General features: G+C 35.2%; 1 pseudogene across 1 annotated transcript; it reads right to left on the reverse strand.

Moving 5' to 3' along the window:
• Window positions 1–13,140: 13,140 nt before the first annotated feature.
• On the reverse strand, window positions 13,141–21,137 carry LOC145816705 (conserved oligomeric Golgi complex subunit 1-like; annotated as a pseudogene). Its single transcript, XR_014358796.1, has 8 exons — window positions 21,084–21,137; window positions 20,372–20,502; window positions 19,849–20,257; window positions 19,488–19,676; window positions 18,344–18,625; window positions 16,064–16,242; window positions 15,382–15,505; window positions 13,141–13,720 (listed from the first exon to the last, which is right to left on the reverse strand). The product of XR_014358796.1 is annotated as a conserved oligomeric Golgi complex subunit 1-like (transcript).
• Window positions 21,138–21,515: the final 378 nt, after the last annotated feature.

Here is a 21,515-nt window from a genome sequence, read left to right on the forward strand (position 1 = left end):
CCAATAGCACGCCGAATACGCTCTGAGCGTTTCTTCTGACTGGATCTGCATAGCCCAGAGAGAGTCGGCCTGTTTCAGCTGTACCTCGTTAGTGATGAACCTGGCCCTGAAGGATTTCTGTAATTGATGGAAGCTTTTGATCGAAGCTGGCTCCAACTTGTAATACCACCTAACAGCTAATGGCCCCAGGCTGCTGGGGAATATTCGGCATATGAGGGCTTCATTGTCTGCATGCAATGTCATGGCCTGCTTGTAGTGACAGATATGATCAGTGGGGTCTGATTTTCCGTCGTAAAGAGTGAATGACGGAGCTTTGAACTTCTTGGGCAGGGCCGCCCTTGAGATCCGTCGGACAAAAGGATCGTGCTGGTCTTCTTCATCTGAACTGCTTCTTCTACCATTGTTCCTTGTATGTAGACTCTTTTCGGAGAAGCTGGACGTTTCGGATCGTCCCTTCTTGTTGAGCTCCGTGGGTGATGAGTTGGAGTCGCTATCGGTCTCCTTTTGTCGAGCTCGAGGTCATTGTCCACCTGCCCTCGGAGGTCGTTCGGGATCTTGGCGCACGACTTCTCTGGATTTTGCTACTTCCAGGGCCAAATCTTGATGGAGGCGTTCATTTTCAGCGATCATGTTCTCCAGCCTTTGTTCATTCTGCTTTGCTTGTTCCATGATCGCTCGCATTGTCTCTTGCGCTGAAGTCGTTGGTGAGTCAAAGTTCAAGGCACGTCTTGCAGCGATGGTTTCCTTTCCGAGCATATTTGCTAGAGTGAGGTCATCTCCCTGTGCGGTCTCGTCAGTGGCTATCGAAGGATCTTCAGTCACGCCTACCATGGATGTATTTGAATATTCCCACAGACGGCGCCAGTTGTGGGGAATGAGGTTTGGAAATACTCTTCAGATCCTAGGAGCCGCTAGTGAACCTCAGCTAGTCACCTGAAAGCATACAAATACTCCGGTCGGGGGTGCCGGAATTAGCACTCTGATGGACAAGTCAGTTCAGATCCTCAGGATAGCTTGTTTCTAAGTTAAGTGAAGTGATTCTTACATAACTTTCTCAATCCATTGTTTCGGTATTTATACCTGTTCCTTTGATCCTCAGGGCGAGGGCCTACTTTTTAATCATTGTCCTTTCTCTTATTCGGCTCTAGGGATCTACACTTATTCGGTACATGTATTGTATTCGCCTTCCCATTCTCGTAGGATACAACCAATTAATATTAGTCCTCTAAGGTACACACCTTCTGATTTTGCCATTATTTGGCTCCCACAAGCAATATTCTTTTTTTTATTTATTTACTTTTTTTTTAACAGCAAATACACAATAGTGCATATCCTCTTTGGTTGACAAGAAAAATGAAACAAAAGAACTGGAAATACGAAATCAAACAATAAAGTGGACACTAAAATGAAAGAAATATTACCTTGTTTTGCAAAAACCTCGAATCAATGGGAGAAGAATTATATCTGCAATTTGAAAAGGAAAAAAAAAATTAGAAAAAGATTACATCATTCGCAGATTTAAAGAACATAGAAGAGAAGAGAAGAAGCGAGGAGAAGAGAAGACCGTACCGTCGTTGCTGCCGTGCTGCAGAGCTGTTGATTGTCGTTGAATCATCACTGTTGTACGGTTGCCACCGCCAATCTAGCTGATGGAGAGAGAAAAAAGACGAGAAATGTAGGGTTTGGTTGTTTCTCTCTCCAGAATAGAAGAGAGAACTGCGCTACTAAAATAATAATAATCATAATAATAAAAGGTATATCGGTGGGTCGGGCATGCACGGTTTAGGGGCGGGGGTTTTGATCAGGTTCATGCCAAATACGCCTGTGTGTTTCTTTGGGCTAGATTTCTAATATTCATATAACTGCTCTATGATCCTTTTGAGTTCATGCCAAGTATACTAGCATTGTAGATAAATAATAAAAAAATAATTAATTAATTAAATAAAACAAATACACAGCAAATAAATAATCAAATTTTATCTGTGTCGTCCTAGTGAAAACCAAACATAAAAAGATTATAACATAAATATTTAAATACGCAATATTTTTTTTTTTTGAACAGCAAATACACAACAGTGCATAGCCTCTTTGGTTGACAAGAAAAATGAAACAAAAGAACAGGAAATAGGAAATCAAACAATAAAATGGACACTAAAATGAAATAAATATTACCTTGTTTTGCAAAAACCACAAATCAATGGGAGAAGAATTATATCTGAAAGTTGAAAAGAAAAAAAAAAGATTACATCATTCGTAGATTTAAAGAACATAGAAGAGAAGAGAAGAAGAGAGGAGAAGAGAAGACCGTACCGTCGTCGTTGCCGCGCTGAAGAGCTGCCGATTGTTGCTGGATCGTTGCCGTTGTACGGTGGCCACCGCCAAACGAGCTGATGGAGGGAGACAAAAGACGCGAAAGGTAGGGTTTGGTTGTTTCCCTCTCCAGAATAGAAGAGAAAATTGCACTACTAAAATAATAATAATCATAATCATAAAAGGTATATCGGCTGGTCGGGCATCTACGGTTTAGGGGTGGGGGTTTGGATCAGGTTCATGCCAAATATGCCTATGAGTTTCTTTGGGCTAGATTTCTAATATTCATATAACTGCTCTATCATCTGTCTGAATTCATGCCAAGTACACTAGCATTGTAGATAAATAAACAAAAAGTAAATAATTAGTTAAATAAAACAAATACACAGTAAATAAATAATCAAATTTTATCTGTGTCATCCCAGTGTAAACCAAACATAAAAGAATTATAACATAAATATTTAAATACGAAATATTTTTTTATTTTATTTTATTTTTTATTTATTTTTTTTTGAACAAGAAATGCACAACAGTGCATATCCTCTTTGGTGACAAGAAAAATGAAACAAAAGAACAGGAAATACGAAATCAAACAATAAAATAGACATTAAAATGAAATAAATATTACCTTGTTTTGCAAAACCTCAAATCAATGGGAGAAGAATTATATCTGAAATTTGAAAAGGAAAAAAAAAGATTTAGAAAAAGATTACATCATTCGCAGATTTAAAGAACATAGAAGAGAAGAGAAGACGAGAGGAGAAGAGAAGACCGTACCGTCGTTGCTGCCATGCTGCAAAGTTGCCGATTGTCGCGGATCGTCGCCGTTGTACGGTTGCCACCGCCAATCGAGCTGATGGAGAGGGACAAACGATGAGAAAGGTAGGGTTTGGTTGTTTCTCTCTCCAGAATAAAAGAGAGAACTACACTACTAAAATAATAATAATCCTAATTATAAAAGGTATATGGGCAGGTCGAGCATGCGCGGTTTAGGGCGGGGGCATTGATTAGGTTCATGCCAAATTTGCCTGTGTGTTTCTTTGGGTTAGATTTCTTATATTCATATAAATACTCGATCATCTGTCTGAGTTCATGCCAAGTACACTAGCATTGTATATAAATAATGTAAAAATAATTAATTAATTAAATAAAACAAATACACAACAAATAAATAATAAAATTTTATCTGTGTCATCCCAGTGAAAACTAAACATAAAAGGATTATAACATAAATATTTAAATACGCAATATTTCTTTATTTTTTATTTATTTATTTATTTATTTATTTATTGAACAGCAAATACACAACAATGCATATCCTCTTTGGTTGACAAGAAAAATGAAACAAAAGAACTGGAAATAAGAAATCAAACAATAAAATAGACACCAAAATGAAATAAATATTTCCTTGTTTTGCAAAAAAACACAAATCAATGGGAGAAGAATTATATCTGAAATTTGAAAAGGAAAAAAAAAAGATTTAGAAAAAGATTAGATCATTCGCAGATTTCAAGAACATAGAAGAGAAGAGAAGAGGAGAGGAGAACAGAAGACCACCTCGTCGTTGCTGCCGCGCTGCAGAGCTACCGATTGTCGTTGGATCTTCGCCATTGCACGATCGCCACTGCCAATCGAGCTGATGGAGAGAGACAAATAACGAGAAAGGTAGGGTTTGGTTGTTTCTCTCTCCAGAATAGAAGAGAGAACTGCACTACTAAAAAAATAATAATCATAATAATAAAAGGTATATGGGCGGGCAGGGCTTGCACGGTTTAGGGGCGGGGCTTCTGATCAAGTTCATGCCAAATATGCCTGTGAGTTTCTTTGGGCTTGATTTCTAATATACATATAACTGCTCTATCATGCTTCTGAGTTCATGCCAAGTACACTAGCATTGTATATTAATAATCAAAAAATAAATAATTAATAAAATAAAACAAATACACAGCAAATAAATAATCATATTTTATCTGTGTCGACCCAGTGAAAACCAAACATAAAAGCATTATAACATAAATATTTAAATACGCAATATTTTTTTATTTTTTATTTTTTTTTTGAACAACAAATACACAACAGTGCATATCCTCTTTGGTTGACAAGAAAAATGAAACAAAAAACAGGAAATACGAAATCATACAATAAAATAAACACTAAAATGAAATAAATATTACTTTGTTTTGAAAAAACCTCAAATCAATGGGAGAAGAATTATATCTGAAATTTGAAAAGGAAAAAAAAAGATTTAGAAAAAGATTACATCGTTCGCAGATTTAAAGAACATAGAAGAGAAGAGAAGAAGAGAGGAGGAGAGAAGACCGTACCGTCGTTGCTGCCGCGCTGCTGAGCTGCCGATTGTCGCTGGATCGTCGCCGTTGTACGGTCGCCACTGCCAATCGAGCTGATGGAGAGAGACAAAAGATGAGAAAGGTAGGGTTTGGTTGTTTCCCTCGCCAAAAAAGAAGAGAGAACTGCACTACCAAAATAATAATAATCATAATAATAAAAGGTATATGGGTGGGTCGGACATGCACGGTTTAGGGGCGGGGGTTTGGATTAGGTTCATGCCAAATATGCCTGCGTGTTTCTTTGGGCTGGATTTCTAATATTCATATAACTACTCTGTCATCCGTCTGAGTTCATGCCAAGTACACTAGCATTGTAGATAAATAATCAAAAAATAATTAATTAATTAAATAAATCAAATCCACAGCAAATAAATAATCAAATTTTATCTGTGTCGTCCAAGTAAAAACCAAACATAAAAGGATTCTAAAAGAAAAAAAAAAGATTACATCATTCGCAAATTTAAAGAACATAGAAGAGAAGAGAAGAAGAGAGGAGAAGAGAGGAACGTACCGTCGTTCCTTCCACGCTGCAAAGCTGGCGATTGTCGCTGGATCGTTGCCGTTGAACGGTCGCCGCCGCCAATCGAGCTGATGGAGAGAGACAAAAGACGAGAAAGGTAGGGTTTGGTCGTTTCTCTCTCCAGAATAGAAGAGAGAACTGCACTACCAAAATAATAATAATCATAATAATAAAAGGTATATGGGTGGGTCGGGTATGCACGGTTTAGGCGCGGGGGTTTGGATCAGGTTCATGCCAAATATGCCTGTGTGTTTCTTTGGGCTAGATTTCTAATATTCATATAACTACTCAGTCATCCGTCTGAGTTCATGCCAAGTACACTAGCATTGTAGATAAATAATCAAAAAATAAATAATTAATTACATAAAACAAATACACAGCAAATAAATAATCAAAATTCAAAGTGAAAACCAAACATAAAAGGATTCTAACATAAATATTTAAATACGCAATATATATATATATATATATATTTTATTTACTTTTTTTTTAACAGCAAATACACAACAGTGCATATCCTCTTTGGTTGACAAGAAAAATGAAACAAAAGAACTGGAAACACGAAATCAAACAATAAAATGGACACTAAAATGAAATAAATACTACCTTGTTTTGCAAAAGCCTCCAATCGATGGGGGAAGAATTATATCTGAAATTTGAAAATGGAAAAAAAAAATAGATTTAGAAAAAGATTACATGATTTGCAGATTTAAAGAACATAGAAGAGAAGAGAAGACCGTACCGTCATTGCTGCCGCGCTGCAGAGCTGCCAATTGTCGCTGGATCGTCGCCGTTGTACGGTCGCCACTGCCAATCGAGATGATGGAGAGAGACAAAAGACGAGAAATGTAGGGTTTGGTTGTCTCTCTCTCTAGAATAGAAGAGAGAACTGCACTACTAAAATAATAATAATCGTAATAATAAAAGGTATATGGGCGGGTCGGGCATGCACGGTTTAGGGGCGGGGGTTTGGATCAGGTTCATGCCAAATATGCCTGTGTGTTTCTTTGGGCGAGATTTCTAATATTCATATAACTGCTCTATCATGCTTCTGAGTTCATGCCAAGTACGCAAGCATTGTAGATAAATAATCAACAAATTAATAAATAATTAAATAAAACAAATACACAGCAAATAAATAATCAAATTTTATCTGTGTCGTCCCAGTGAAAACGAAACTTTAAAAGATTATAACATAAATGTTTAAATACGCAATATTTTTATTTTATTTTTTATTTATTTATTTTGAACAGCAAATACACAACAGTGCATATCCTCTTTGGTTGACAAGAAAAATGAAACAAAAGAACAGGAAATACGAAATCAAACCATATAATAGACACTAAAATGAAATAAATATTACCTTGTTTTGCAAACACCTCAAATCAATGGGAGAAGAATTATATCTGAAATTTGAAAAGGAAAAAAAAAAGATTTAGAAAAAGATTACATCATTCGCAGATTAAAGAACATTGAAGAGAAGAGAAGAAGAGAGGAGAAGAGAAGACCGTACCGTCGTTGCTGCCGCGCTGCAGAGCTGCCGATTGTCGCTGGATCATCGCCGTTGTACGGTTGCCACCGCCAATCGAGCAGATAGAGAGAGACAAAAGACGAGAAAGGTAGGGTTTGGTTGTTTCTCTCTCCAGAATAGAGGAGAGAACTCTCCTACCAAAATAATAATAATCCTAATAATAAAAGGTATATGGGCGGGGCGGGTCGGGCATGCATGGTTTACGGGTGTTTGGTTTGGATCAGGTTCATGCCAAATATACCTGTGTTTCTTTAGGCTAGATTTCTAATATTCATATAACTGCTCTATCATCCTTCTGAGTTCATGCCCAGTACACTAGCATTGTAGATAAATAATCAAATTTTATCTGTGTCGTCCCTATGAAAACCAAACATAAAAGGATTATAACATAAATATTTAAATACACAATATTTTTTTATTTTATTTTTTGTTTATTTTTTTTGAATAGCAAATACACAACAGTGCATATCCTCTTTGGTTGACAAGAAAAATGAAACAAAAGAACAAGAAATACGAAATCAAACAATAAAATGGACACTAAAATGAAATAAATATTACCTTGTTTTGCAAAACCTCAAATCAATGGGAGAAGAATTATATCTGAAATTTGAAAAGGAAAAGAAAAAAAAAAGATTTGGAAAAAGATTACATCATTCACAGATTTAAAGAACATAGAAGGGAAAAGAAGAAGAGAGGAGAAGAGAAGGCTGTACTGTCGTTGTTGCCGCGCGGCAGAGCTGCCGATTGTCGCTGGATCGTCGTCGTTGTACGGTCGCCACCGCCAATCGAGCTGATAGAGAGAGACAAAAGACGAGAAAGGTAGGGTTTGGTTGTTTCTCTCTCCAGAATAGAAGACAGAACTGCACTACTAAAATAATAATAATCATAATATTAAAAGGTATATGGGCGGGTCAAGCATGCACGGTTTCAGGGCAGGGGTTTGGATCAGGTTCATGCCCAATATGGCTGTGTGTTTCTTTGGGCTAGATTTCTAATATTCATATAACTGCTCTATCATCCGTCTAAGTTCATGCCCAGTACACTAGCATTGTAGATAAATAATGAAAAAATAATTAATTAATTAAATAAGACAAATACACAACAAAATAAATAATCAAATTTTATCTGTGTGGTCCCAGTGAAAACTAAACATAAAAAGATTATAACATAAATATTTAAATACGCAATATTTCTTTATTTTTTATTTATTTATTTATTTTTTGAACAACAAGTACACAACAGTGCATCTCCTCTTTGGTTGACAAGAAAAACGAAACAAAAGAATAGGAAATACAAAATCAAACAATAAAATAAGCACTAAAATGAAATAAATATTACCTTGTTTTGCAAAAACCTCAAATCAATGGGAGAAGAACTATATCTGAAATTTGAAAAGGAAAGAAAAAAACAGATTTAGAAAAAGATTACATCATTCGCAGATTTAAAGAACATAGAAGAGAAGAGAAGAAGAGAGGAGAGGAGAAGACGGTACCGTCGTTGCTGTTGCACTGCAGAGCTGCCGATTGTCGCTGGATCGTCGCCGTTGTACGGTCGCCACCGCCAATCGAGCTGATGGAGAGAGACAAAAGACGAGAAAGATAGGGTTTGATTGTTTCTCTCTCCAGAATAAAAGAGAGAATTACACTACCAAAATAATAATAATCATAATAATAAAAGGTATATGGGCGGGTCGGGCATGCATGGTTTAGGGACGAGGGTTTTGATCCGGTTCCTGCCAAATATGACTGTGTGTTTCTTTGGGCTTGATTTCTAATATACATATAACTGCTTTATCATCCTTCTGAGTTCATGCCAAGTACACTAGCTTTGTAGATAAATAATCAAAAAAAAAAAATTAATTAAATAAAACAAATACACAGTAAATAAATAATCAAATTTTATCTGTGTCGTCCTAGTGAAAACCAAACATAAAAGCATTATAACATAAATATTTAAATACGCAATATTTTTTTATTTTATTATTTATTTATTTTTTTTGAATAGCAAATACACAACAGTGCATATCCTCTTTGGTTGACAAGAAAAATGAAACAAAAAACAGGAAATACGAAATCAAACAATAAAATAGACACTAAAATGAAATAAATATTGCCTTGTTTTGCAAAAACCTCAAATCAATGGGAGAAGAATTATATCTGAAATTTGAAAAGGAAAAAAAAAAGATTTAGAAAAAGATTACATCATTCGCAGATTTAAAGAACATAGAAGAGAAGAGAAGAAGAGAGGAGAAGAGAAGACTGTACCGTCGTTGCTGCCGCGCTGCAGAGCTGCCGATTGTCCCTGGATCGTCACTGTTGTACGGTCACCGCCGCCAATCGAGCTGATGGAGAGAGACAAAAGACGAGAAAGGTAAGGTTTGGTTGTTTCTCTCTCCAGAATAGAAAACAGAACTGCACTACCAAAATAATAATAATAATCATAATAATAAAAGGTATATGGACGGGTCGGGCATGCACGGTTTAGGCGCGGGGGTTTGGATCAGGTTCATGCCAAATATGCATGTGTGTTTCTTTGGGCTAGATTTCTAATATTCATATAACTACTCTGTCATCCGTCTGAGTTCATGCCAAGTACACTAGCATTGTAGATAAATAATCAAAAAATAAATAATTAATTAAACAAAATAAATACACGGAAAATAAATAATCAAATTTTATCTATGTCGTCCTAGTGAAAACCAAACATAAAAGCATTACAACATAAATATTTAAATACGCAATATTCTTTTATTTTATTTTTTATTTTATTTTTTTTTGAGCAGCAAATACACAACAGTGCATATCCTCTTTGGTTGACAAGAAAAATGAAACAAAAAATAGGAAATTCGAAATCAAACAATAAAATAGACACTAAAATGAAATAAATATTGCCTTGTTTTGCAAAAACCTCAAATCCATGGGAGAAGAATTATATCTGAAATTTGAAAAGGAGAAAAAAAAGATTTAGAAAAATATTATATCATTCGCAGATTTAAAGAACATAGAAGAGAAGAGAAGAAGAGAGGAGAAGAGAAGACCGTACCGTCGTTGCTACCGCGCTGCAGAGTTGCCGATTGTCGCTGGATCGTCGCCGTTGTACGGTCGCCACCGCCAATCGAGCTGATGGAGAGAGACAAAAGACGAGAAAGGTAGGTTTTGGTTGTTTCTCTCTCCAGAATAAAAGAGAGAGCTGCACTACAAAAATAATAATAAAAGGTATATGGGCGGGTCGGGCATGCACGGTTTAGGCGCGGGGGTTTGGATCAGGTTCATGGCAAATATGCCTGTGTGTATCTTTCGGCTAGATTTCTAATATTCATATAACAACTCTGTCATCCGCCTGAGTTCATGCCAAGTACACTAGCATTGTAGATAAATAATCAAAAAAATAATAATAATTAATTAAATAAAACAAATACACAGCAAATAAATAATCAAATTTTATCTGTGACGTCCACGTGAAAACCAAACATAAAAGGATTCTAACATAAATATTTAATTACGCAATATTTTTTTATTATTTATTTATTTACTTTTTTTTTTAATAGCAAATACACAACAGCGCATATCTTCTTTGGTTGATAAGAAAAATGAAACAAAAGAACTGGAAATACGAAATCAAACAATAAAATGGACACTAAAATGAAATAAATATTACCTTGTTCTGCAAAAACCTCCAATCGATGGGAGAAGAATTATATCTGAAATTTGAAAATGAAAAAAAAAAAAAGATTTAGAAAAAGATTACATAATTCGCAGATTTAAACATAGAAGAGAAGAAAAGAAGAGAGGAGAAGAGAAAACCGTACCGTTGTTGCTGCCGCGTTGCAGAGCTGCCGATTGTCGTTGGATCGTCGCCGTTGTACGGTCGCCACCGCCAATCGAGATGATGGAGAGAGACAAAAGACGAGAAATGTAGGGTTTGGTTGTCTCTCTTTCCATAATAGAAGAGAGAACTGCACTACTAAAATAATAAAAATCGAAATAATAAAAGGTATATGGGCGGGTCGGGCATGCACGGTTTAGGGGCAGGGGTTTGGATCAGGTTCATGCCAAATATGCCTGTGTTTCTTTGGGCGAGATTTCTAATATTCACAAAACTGCTCTATCATCCTTCTGAGTTCATTCCAAGTATGCAAGCATTGTAGATAAATAATCAAAAAATAAATAAATAATTAAATAAAAAAAATACACAGCAAATAAATAATCAAATTTTATCTATGTCGTCCCAGTGAAAACGAAACATAAAAAGATTATAACATAAATATTTAAATACGCAATATTTTTATTTTATTTTTTATTTATTTATTTTGAACAGCAAATACACAATAGTGCATATCCTCTTTGGTTGACAAGAAAAATGAAACAAAAGAACAGGAAATACGAAATCAAACAATAAAATAGACACTAAAATGAAATAAATATTACCTTGTTTTGCATAAACCTCAAATCAATGGGAGAATAATTATATCTGAAATTTGAAAAGGAAAAAAAAAAGGTTTAGAAAAAGATTACATCATTCGCAGATTTAAAGAACATAAAAGAGAAAATATGAAGAGAGGAGAAGAGAAGACCGTACCGTCGTTGCTGCCGCGCTGCAGAGCTACCGATTATCGCTGCATCGTCGCCGTTATAGGGTTGCCACCGCCAATCGAGCTGATGGAGAGAGACAAAAGACGAGAAAGGTAGGGTTTGGTTGTTTCTCTCTCCAGAATAGAAGATAGAACTGCACTACTAAAATAATAATAATTATAATAAAAAGGTATATGGGCGGGTCAGGCATGCACGGTTTAGGGGCGGGGGTTTGGATCAGGTTCATGCCAAATATGCATGTGTGTTTCTTTGGGCTAGATTTCTAATATTCATATAACTGCTCTATCATCCTTCTGAGTTCATGCCAAGTACACTAGCATTGTAGATAAATAATCAAAAAATAATTAATTAATTAAATAAAACAAATACACAGCAAATAAATAATCAAATTTTATCTGTGTCGTCCCAGTGAAAACCAAACATGAAAGGATTATAACATAAATATTTAAATACGCAATATTTATTTATTTATTTATTTTTGAGCAGCAAATACACAACATTGCGTATCCTCTTTGGTTGACAACAAAAATGAAGCAAAAGAACAAGAAATAGGAAATCAAACAATAAAATGGACACTAAAATGAAATAAATATTACCTTGTTTTGCAAAAACCTCAAATCAATGGGAGAAGAATTCTATCTGAAATTTGAAAAGGAAAAAAAAAAGATTTAGAAAAAGATTATATCGTTCGCAGATTTAAAGAACATTGAAGAGAAGAGAAGAAGAGAGGAGGAGAGAAGACCGTACCGTCATTGCTGCCGCGCTGCAGAGCTGCCGATTATCGCTAGATCGTCGCCGTTGTACGGTCACCACCGCCAATCGAGCTGATGGAGAGAGACAAAAGACGAGAAAGGTAGGGTTTGGTTGTTTCTCTCTCCAGAATAGAAAAGAGAACTGCACTACTAAAATAATAATAATCATAATAATAAAAGGTATATGGGCGGGTTGGGCATGCACAATTTAGGGGCGGATTATCCGCCATCCGATCCAAGCATTCGCTCGCAGACTAGAGCGGGCGAATCTATCGGGTCAGCTAAATGTCTAATCACCCCTAATTCCTAGCATTTGTGAGGAATGTTGAATGTGATAATCAAATATTTCAGTGTGTTGTATCTATAGTTAGAAGCATTTGCAAGGAATGTTAATTGTGGTAATCAAATATTTTAGTGATTTGTAATAATGCTTAATTGCATTTTTGAAATTGCAATTTCAGTTAAAATTGTGTCTTCAGTTTATTATTAAAAAGCTCTATTTTGCCAAACAATTTTAAAGTGATGTATTTTTATCATATATATTATTAAAAATATAATTTATTTGCTAAAACACTCCAGTAATGCTGTTGCAGATAAGTGTTGCAACTTGCAAAACATGCTGCTTCCCAGTGCTTTGCTTGAGTTTTGCTCCTTTTGCACGTCTCCAGCTCTAAAACGTGCTCCTTTTTTAGAGGCCTTTTCCACTCAATGATAGTATAGGTATTACTCATCCCAGAAATATGTCTTCTATCAAACAATTACTACTGAAACATACTTGGTTTAATACCGCCAGTGGAAAGGGTACTCTTTGCGTGCAAAGCTTAAGTGCAATTCCCACTACAGTCCTCTCTGGTGGACGATCCATACATCCATTGTAAATCCTTACTGAGACCTACGGTTTGCAATGGACCAAGATAGTCAAACCTCACCTAAATTTTCTCTAATCAAATATATATATATATATATATATATATATCATTCCTCATTTCATGATAGCGCCCTGGTTATTTCCTGTACTACCCAATCCGGCTGGATTTTGATTATAAAAAGTTGAGTTCACCCTCAAACACAGTTTAAATCCGTCACAGCCAGAAAAATTCATCTGGTCCTATATATTTGAATTGGCCGTCCCCATAAAATATAGACTGGCAAACACAATCTCTTCTTACTTTGTCTCCATCAATTCCCTTCAATCTTTTTCCATTCTTTAATTTTACAGCAAATTTTGAAAAACAAAATAATATATATCCTACAACTGGAATTAATCTATTTGCAGACACCATCAACACCCAAAGTACTTTCGACTGCTCCAAATTCTCCCCTATTGTATAAAAAACAAATATATCTTGTCCCCTTGCTTTAAACAGGGTGCGTGATCCAATCAACAGTGTCTCCAGATTTGTAGGAATTTCTCCTAGCTTCATTTCACTGAACTACAAAGATGCACATCTCATTGAAGACAAAACTGAATGCAGGAGTCAGTGGGCGGGTAATCAAGAATCTGATCTGGAAGCTGTGAAGGACGAAAGGAGACCTGCAGCTTGGACAGGTAGAATGTCACCGAATGTCGACATGGCAGCCGTTGACTTGTCTTTGAACCTCCCAACTTGCCCATCTGTTAGCATGGATCCCAGCTTTAGTGTGCTCTCTCCAAATCTGCTACCCACCTGGCCATTTTACAAGGAGATCATTTCATCAAATGCTGAAAAGAAAAAACTAACAAAATCAAATAATAAATGCCTACACCATAAAGCTGCCTTTCTCAAACTCCAGAGAGGGAGAGGGGGAAATCCAGACCACCTTCATTATGGAAAATGTTTGAGACCCCCTTTTGGGGAGACCCAAACCACTCGCACAATGAAGTGGACCAATGATGTGTTTGTATTTTTTTTTTTTCCCTCTCTTTCTCACTTGGACCAATCACAAGTGAGTGGGGGTTGTGGAGATAATGTTTTGTGAGAGTGTGAATCATTACTGCTTCATTATTTAGAGGAACTACGAAAATAGATAAAATAAGGGAATTTTGGAGAGAAAAAAACATATACATTCAAGATTGGCATATCCTGATAAACATTTCCATATCCATCTTCCTAATCTTTTTTTTTTTTTCCTTTCTGTTAGCATAGAGATATTCCTTAAGAAGAATCCCAATATTCTGAATTATGGATCAAAATTAAAAATGTCGCTGGAACCAAATTCAAAGTAGATTATTTAAAAATTAAAATTTCTGGAGAGCTTCCACAATGTTTCTAAACCACGCTTCACATTAATAGCTTTAATCAATCTCCATGTTCTGCAATCCATCAAAGATGAAGATGGATACCCTTGTCCCATTCACACGTTTCATAATTCATAAATAAAAACTAAAAGCTACACCAGGCCATTAGAAAACATGCAATGAATAAAATTGCTTCAAAAGTCGCTCTCAATTTTCCCTTGTCGGCGTGATGATGGACTGAAACACCAGTCACAGCACCAAAGAAAATATTGTTGCATCATGCCAACTCAAAGATTATCAGCAACATATTAAATTATTGACATCTTTTGGTGAATTTTTGCTTTCTTACAAGCTTTCCCATGTATTTTCCATCATAGGAATGTCTAGCAAATGTAGTTTACCATGTATTGAACATAATTTTTCATCTCATACATTTCTAAATAACAGACTAGAGGTCTATCAACAGCTGTTTATCATTTGATCAAGTCATTACAAGAGAAAACAACAAAATAAATTTGGGCCACTTTCAGCTTTTTCTAAACCAGTGACTTATTATATGCACTAAAGTTCTGAGGTGATAGTTTTCTGCAAGGAATCTGACGTAATATGTTAGATTGTCACAATTAGAGCCCTTACTCAGAATTACTACGCCAACACAACCGTTTCCTATATTTGGAATCCAATCCTTTTTTCCATGTACATCCAAGACAACGGATACCCTATATAGAACCTCGAATAATTTTTGTGGCACAAGTTATTTTATCAATTGACTAATAGATGTTAGTGGATATATGCACGAAGGATATAACTCATAAATGTTATCTCTCACACCTCTCTCATCTTTTTAATATGGAAGAAACTATGAATACTTAATAACAATGTGTGTGATATTACACTAGATTAGATTCTCTCTGAAGTACTCAAACTAAGGATGCATTGTTTTGCCCCTAACGAATAAAACTCCCTGGCTTTGGCTTTTTTTTTTTTTAATTTCAGGTAACATTAGCTATACTCTAAACTGATAAAATCTACACATTCTACTGTAACTGTGAGACAAAAAAGCATCCTAGGGAACAAAAGTGTAAAAAAAAAAAAAAATGGAAGCTTTACCTGCATGAAAGACTTTAAGAAAGGAGCAGCCACCCCAAAACTTGAGTCATCATCAATATCAATGTTTCGAGAGATTTCTTCATTTGTATAACTTTTCCAGGAGCTTCTTGAAGAAACAACATCCCTAGAAGTTGACATAGATGCTATAGTTGTCCCTCTTGAAGATAATGCAGGCACACAGTGGCGACCAATATGAGATTAAAAATTTACTTTCATTCAAGTATAGATAAACCGGGAAATAAATCCATGCATGGAGATTTAACAAACAGAAAAGCCCCAAATATGCCATGAGTGTATGTCTTATCATATAGAAAGAAAAAAAATGCCAGGTTTGTACTTCCAGTCAATCAAGAAATACAGTGAGGATGGTCAGTGTCAATGTGAAAATATACTACCCCTATGAAGATGCAGGGAAATAAGGCCAATTAGATTTAACAAACAGAAAAGCCCCAAATATGCCATGTGTGTATGTCTTATCATATAGAAAGAAAGAAAAAATGCCAAGTTTGTAATTCCAATCAATCAAGAAATATAGTGAGGATGGTCGGTGTCAATGAGAAAATATACACCCATCTATGAAGCTACAGAAAAGAGGGAATTAGATTGGCTTTTTGACCACAGATGAGGTACTGAAAAACATAATGTAATCAGCTTAAGTATTTAAAGAAAATATGTTATCAACCTGATAGGAAGGTATTTAAACCGAGGAACAGTAGAACATCTCATAATGTTTGATTCGGAGTTAGTGGGTAACTTCTGCACAGTATCAGTATACATCCGATTAAGTTGCACAAAAACCCGTAGAGGACAGCATGCCGCAGGTACGACTGCCTCTCATTCTCCCAGAGGTATAGCTCATACCTGAAGAGAGTAAAAATAAATTTGAAGCAATGATCAAATCAGGGCGGGAAATTTATTCTTTTAAGAAGAGACCACAGTCACAGACAGAAGATTCTATATTACAGATGACACATCTTAACGTAAAATCTAATGTTAGGTAGATCGGACCATGGATATATTTAACTCAAAAAAAAATCACCTTGTTTGGTTCCAATTTTATGAATTCAATTTTTTCAAAAATTAAGTTTTCTATTTTTTGTTTTTAGTGAATTTTTTTTAATATTTTAAGAAAAAATTTATTTTTTAGTTGCACCTAACCTAAATGTACTTAAAAAGTAAAATATTAGTTTAAAAATATTTGAAAAAAAAATCAATAAATATACAAGAATATGAAAATGTACTGAATTTTCGTATTTTTTTTTATATATATTTTTGGCATTTAGTGAATCTTTTTTCAAAAAAGTTTGACAAATATTATATTTTTTAATTGTATTTACATTAAGTGTATCTAAAAAATACTTAAAATATTAAAAAAATCACTAAAAACAAAAAACGACAAACAAAAAACGAATTTTTCATAAAATTGGAACCAAACAAGGTGAATAGAATTTACCGTCAACAGCTGAACTATTTATTTTTTGATAAGTGACGTAATAGTTAACATCTGAACTTACCAACTTAACATCAAATCCACCAAACAAAAAAAACTTAAACACACTTCTCTTTGAAAAGACTTGTCACAGTCGGCACTGATTGTCCCAAAAAAACAGATGAGAGGCCAGCGCCAAGTAGTTCAAGACAAGATTGTATGGTATTAGAATCTTTGGGATGGCTTATTGTCAGCATTCAAGATGCTCTGGTACTTACAAGCCAAATAGAAACCTTAACACTCCATTTGGATTGAGGGGTTTGGTGAGAAAAGAAAAAAAATAAAGAAAATGAGATTTCTCATCACTTGCTTGGATGATTAATGAGGTGAGTAATGGTGAGAAAGCCAAATCACACCTAACTTAAGTTTTGTTTCTCACCAAAAGTGGTGAGATTTGGTGAGAAACCAAAATTACTCTTTTAATCACAGTCCATCGAAACAAGAAGATGAAAAATCACAATCATTTCATTTCTTCTCTCACCTAGGTGAGAAACTCTAATCATCTCTTTTCTTTTCACATCTCACAATCCAAACAGCGGGTAAGAGTAATTCCAGAAGTCCATAGTCTTTGATAAAATTCTTTTTTACAACTCAAAAAATGGAAATGTAACTGAAAAACATGAAATAGTGTTTCAGTCTAATGTAGTATAAAGATCACAACCTTCTGTATCAATGAATTTTTTCAAGAAAACAAATAAAAAAATTTGGGGTTCATGCATAATACACAGAAACAGCAAATTGATACATTCATAATAATGTAAAGTGTGAAGTGAGAATTAACAATATTATCACGGTATATAGATGATAACTTAGACGCCTTCTTTAAAGCCAGACATTTTGGGCATGTTTGGTTTGTCTCTCAAAACATGTTTTTGGAGAAAAAATTTCAAAAACATGTTTGGTTGAAATTTATAGAAAAAAAAAAAAAAAAAAATCCAAAATCACTTTTCTCTCTACTACACATCAATCATTCACTTTTTCTCTCTCCTCTCTCCTTCTCAATCACTTTTTCTTTCACACCCATCTATTCAACTACAAAAAAATATCAATTAAATCATCCCAAAATTCAAAACTCCAAAACTATTTTCAAAATATACAGCAAAACAAATTTTCAAATTTTCTAAACTCTCTCTAGAAAATTATTTTTGAAATAATATCTCAAAACACAAACTAAACAAAGCCTTTAGATTTTGTCATTTTGTGGTACCTATGTTGTCTGGACAAAACACTACCACTTTTAGCCAACCAAGCATCATATAATGTACTCAGAATGTAACTTTAAACAAGAAGTAGTATGAGCCAAAAATGCCCTTGTTGGCCCCAAACTGAAATTTATTTTTCTTAGAAGATAACTTTGTGCAGCCAGAAACCCCAATTTATTGACAATACTGCAGAGTTAAATAACATGGAAACCCTAATATCACAGAGATCTTCAGTTATGGTACATCATAACACCAGGCTAGAAAAGCTTACGTGAGCCAGTCGATGGGAGCCAGCCTTTGGGAAAGGCGATTTACCAAGCTATCAACCCGCTCTCTAATGACTGACTTGGTCTGGTTTACATCCTGCTTCCTTCTGATAGAAAATTTTGACTTCACATTTTTTGATAGCTCCTCAATTGTATTGGAATCACCCCCCCGAAAGAACGTCAGCCACAAATCTGAAGTCTAACAGAACTTGCAAAACACCTTTATCTGACATTTGAGAATCATGGGCCTCGGCAGTTGAAAGGAAGTCCGCAAATATACCAATAACCTAGATAAAACAAACCAAAATACACAAACAAGAAGAATCTATGTCTACTATTAAACCACAGAATCATGCAGCCAACTAAAAAATGAAAATTATACGAACAATCAGAAATCAAAACAACTACTGAAAGATAAAAAAAACATGCATAGGTAATGTCCAAATATGCATGTAACATTACCCAAGTGCGGAGTGTCCAACACCGGTACTTCATACATTCAAAAGAGTTAACGCAACATAGATCCCTATTGAGGCTTCTAAGTGCTTCAAGCACCTCCTCCTCAAAAGGTCTCTCAAGCAAATCCCTACTCCCCACTCAATGGAATTGGAACAAACATCACTATTTCTAAGTGTCCAATTTTTAGTGAGAATATCCATAAATCTTCCAATGGAACAATGATAGTATTAACACAAACACAAACACAAACATGCCAATACAACAATTTTTAAAAATTGCTAGACATGACATGTGGTACATGCAAAATATATAGTTTATATATTTATTGTGTATCATATGTATGAATATTTCATTCAAAGATAATAAAAAAGTGAACCATAGCACTAATTCTTAAAGTCTAAAGGTGGAGGGATTAACAAGTATAAATCTACATTGTTTCAATGATAAAGTGTTTCGTTTGTGTCAAATAAGTAATAGGCATGTGTGTCCCCCAAGTGTTAGCAGCATGTACAGGTCTAAATTGTTTTTTATTTTTATTTTTAAATGACACATTTGGGTGTGTGTTGATACGTGTTGTTGTGAAGTGTCACAGCACCCTGTTACAAGTGTTCGTCTTTCTTAGACAAAAATAATGACATATCACTATACATTGGTGATAAAACAAAGCTAATACACAAGCAGGTTGCATACCTTTTCCAGCAATCTCAATGCAAACTTTTGCAGAATTGGCTTATCAAGAACATGACCCCCAACTCGATGAATTTCCTCACATGCGCGGAATAGAAATGAGGAGAGTGAAGGAATGGCCGGGAGTGATATTTTCATCTCTGATTGGCTCTCATCAGATTGCTCTTGCTTGACTACAGTGTCCTCCCAGCCCTGCATAATGCTTAAAATATGAACACGTTTGATGTACCAAGAAACAAAATTCAAGTAGTATCTCAGTCAGCATATCAATCAGAACAAGGTATGAAATTATGAATTTATTCTTAAAAGAACATAATGCTTTTACATAACATGAAAGGTGTTTTCCAGGGTAGAGGCCACTTACTCTCAAGGGACTTGTAGTTGATAGTCCATCATCTTGTCTTAGATCACGGGAGAGAATTGCTGAAAGCTCATCAGAAACCCATGATATCCACAAGTTGTAAGCTCTATTGCTAAGATCTTGTATCATGTTAGTAAGTTCCTCAAGTTGTGGGCTTGAATTATCATCCACTCTAAACAAAGCTGCAGTAGGTAGCGAGGTTTTCCTTTTAGAGAAATCAAACCTTTTCTTTTCAGGGCTATCAGACATGGGAGAATCAATGGTGATGCTAGAATGCCTCAACAAGGATGCTGACCTACCAGAAACAGCATCTGTAGTTTCACTCACCCAAAACCTCGGTGAACCAAGTATCACTGGTATGTGTCTTGAGTGTTTTTGAAATTAAAACAAGACTGGCCCAATGAAAACAAGACTCGCCCAAGGAATACATAAACAATGGAGGTTCCCAAATTTTCATTGGTTTCAATTTCAATTCCAAAATCACGAAAACAAAACCCCCAAAAGAAAAATAAACTAGCAACCTAACGCTATGTTTGGTTGAGCAATTTGGCAAAGCATTCGGAAAAGGGAAAGGAAAAATGTGCGGAAAACAAATTTCACCTTCATTTTCCTTTTTCCTTTCCAAATCTCTTTCAAAATCCCCCAAGCAAACACAGCCTAAATGTGAGAAGCATTAATCAAGAAATAAATAACTAAATTGGAACTACAAAACAATGACGAAGATATCTAATGGAATTCAAAATGATAAATAAACATATATCCATATATAAACAAATATAATAATAACAATAACTACTAACCCTGAAGTCGATGCTGAGAGTCGTCAACTACATCTAAACCAACACACCAACAATAGTACAACAATACACCAGATGAGATGATCAAAAAACAAAAACAAGAGTTAAATAGATGAAATAAACAACAAAACAAATAATAATATATATATAATATAAACGTAGTGTGTGCGAGAGAGAGAGAGAGAGCAAGCGAGAGAGCGAGAGAGCGAGAGAGAGAAAGCTACTTGGGGGTTGGTAAAGCCCGCGCTGCCATCAACGCCCAATGGAGAGTCTAAAGGGCTCCGACGGCGGGCAGTCTTCATCGCAGTGAGTCAATTGGGGAGGAAGTATTGTTGGGAGTAGGTAGTAGTTGTTAGGGTTTGACAGAGAATGGAGATAGGGGCTGACGAAGCAGAGGAGCGGAGGCCGCCAACAACCCCATTACTACATTTAATGGGTAACGGGTGGGTGACTATCTTCTCTCTGCTTCTTTTCGGCCATTCCCTCCATCGCCATCGCCTCCGCCTCCTCCCAATAGGATTCCACTCCAACCCCCAAAAACACAAGCACTGCTCAGATAAGATCAAGTAGTGTGCGTCAACGCTGCGAGAGCTCGCCCTTTTATAGAAAGCCCTAGACCTCAAGCGCCTAATTACCTAATAATACCCCCCCACTTATTTCTAATTATAAAAATGTCATCCAAATTAATTTATTTTATTTTTCTATTTGTGTTTAATTTTTGTGTTAATTTGCATAGTTGATTAACAAAATTTATTATTAATATAAATATCATTTTATATTTTGCTAATAACATTTTCTTTTTTCTATAAGATTAATTTATGTTCTTTTTTTTTTTAAAGCTTTAACTCAGCTCATTTTATGTAATTAATTGAC

Source organism: Camellia sinensis, unplaced genomic scaffold (genome assembly GCF_055761805.1).
Source record: "Camellia sinensis isolate YWXY unplaced genomic scaffold, ASM5576180v1 Unanchor4, whole genome shotgun sequence".
Lineage (NCBI taxonomy): Eukaryota > Viridiplantae > Streptophyta > Magnoliopsida > Ericales > Theaceae > Camellia > Camellia sinensis.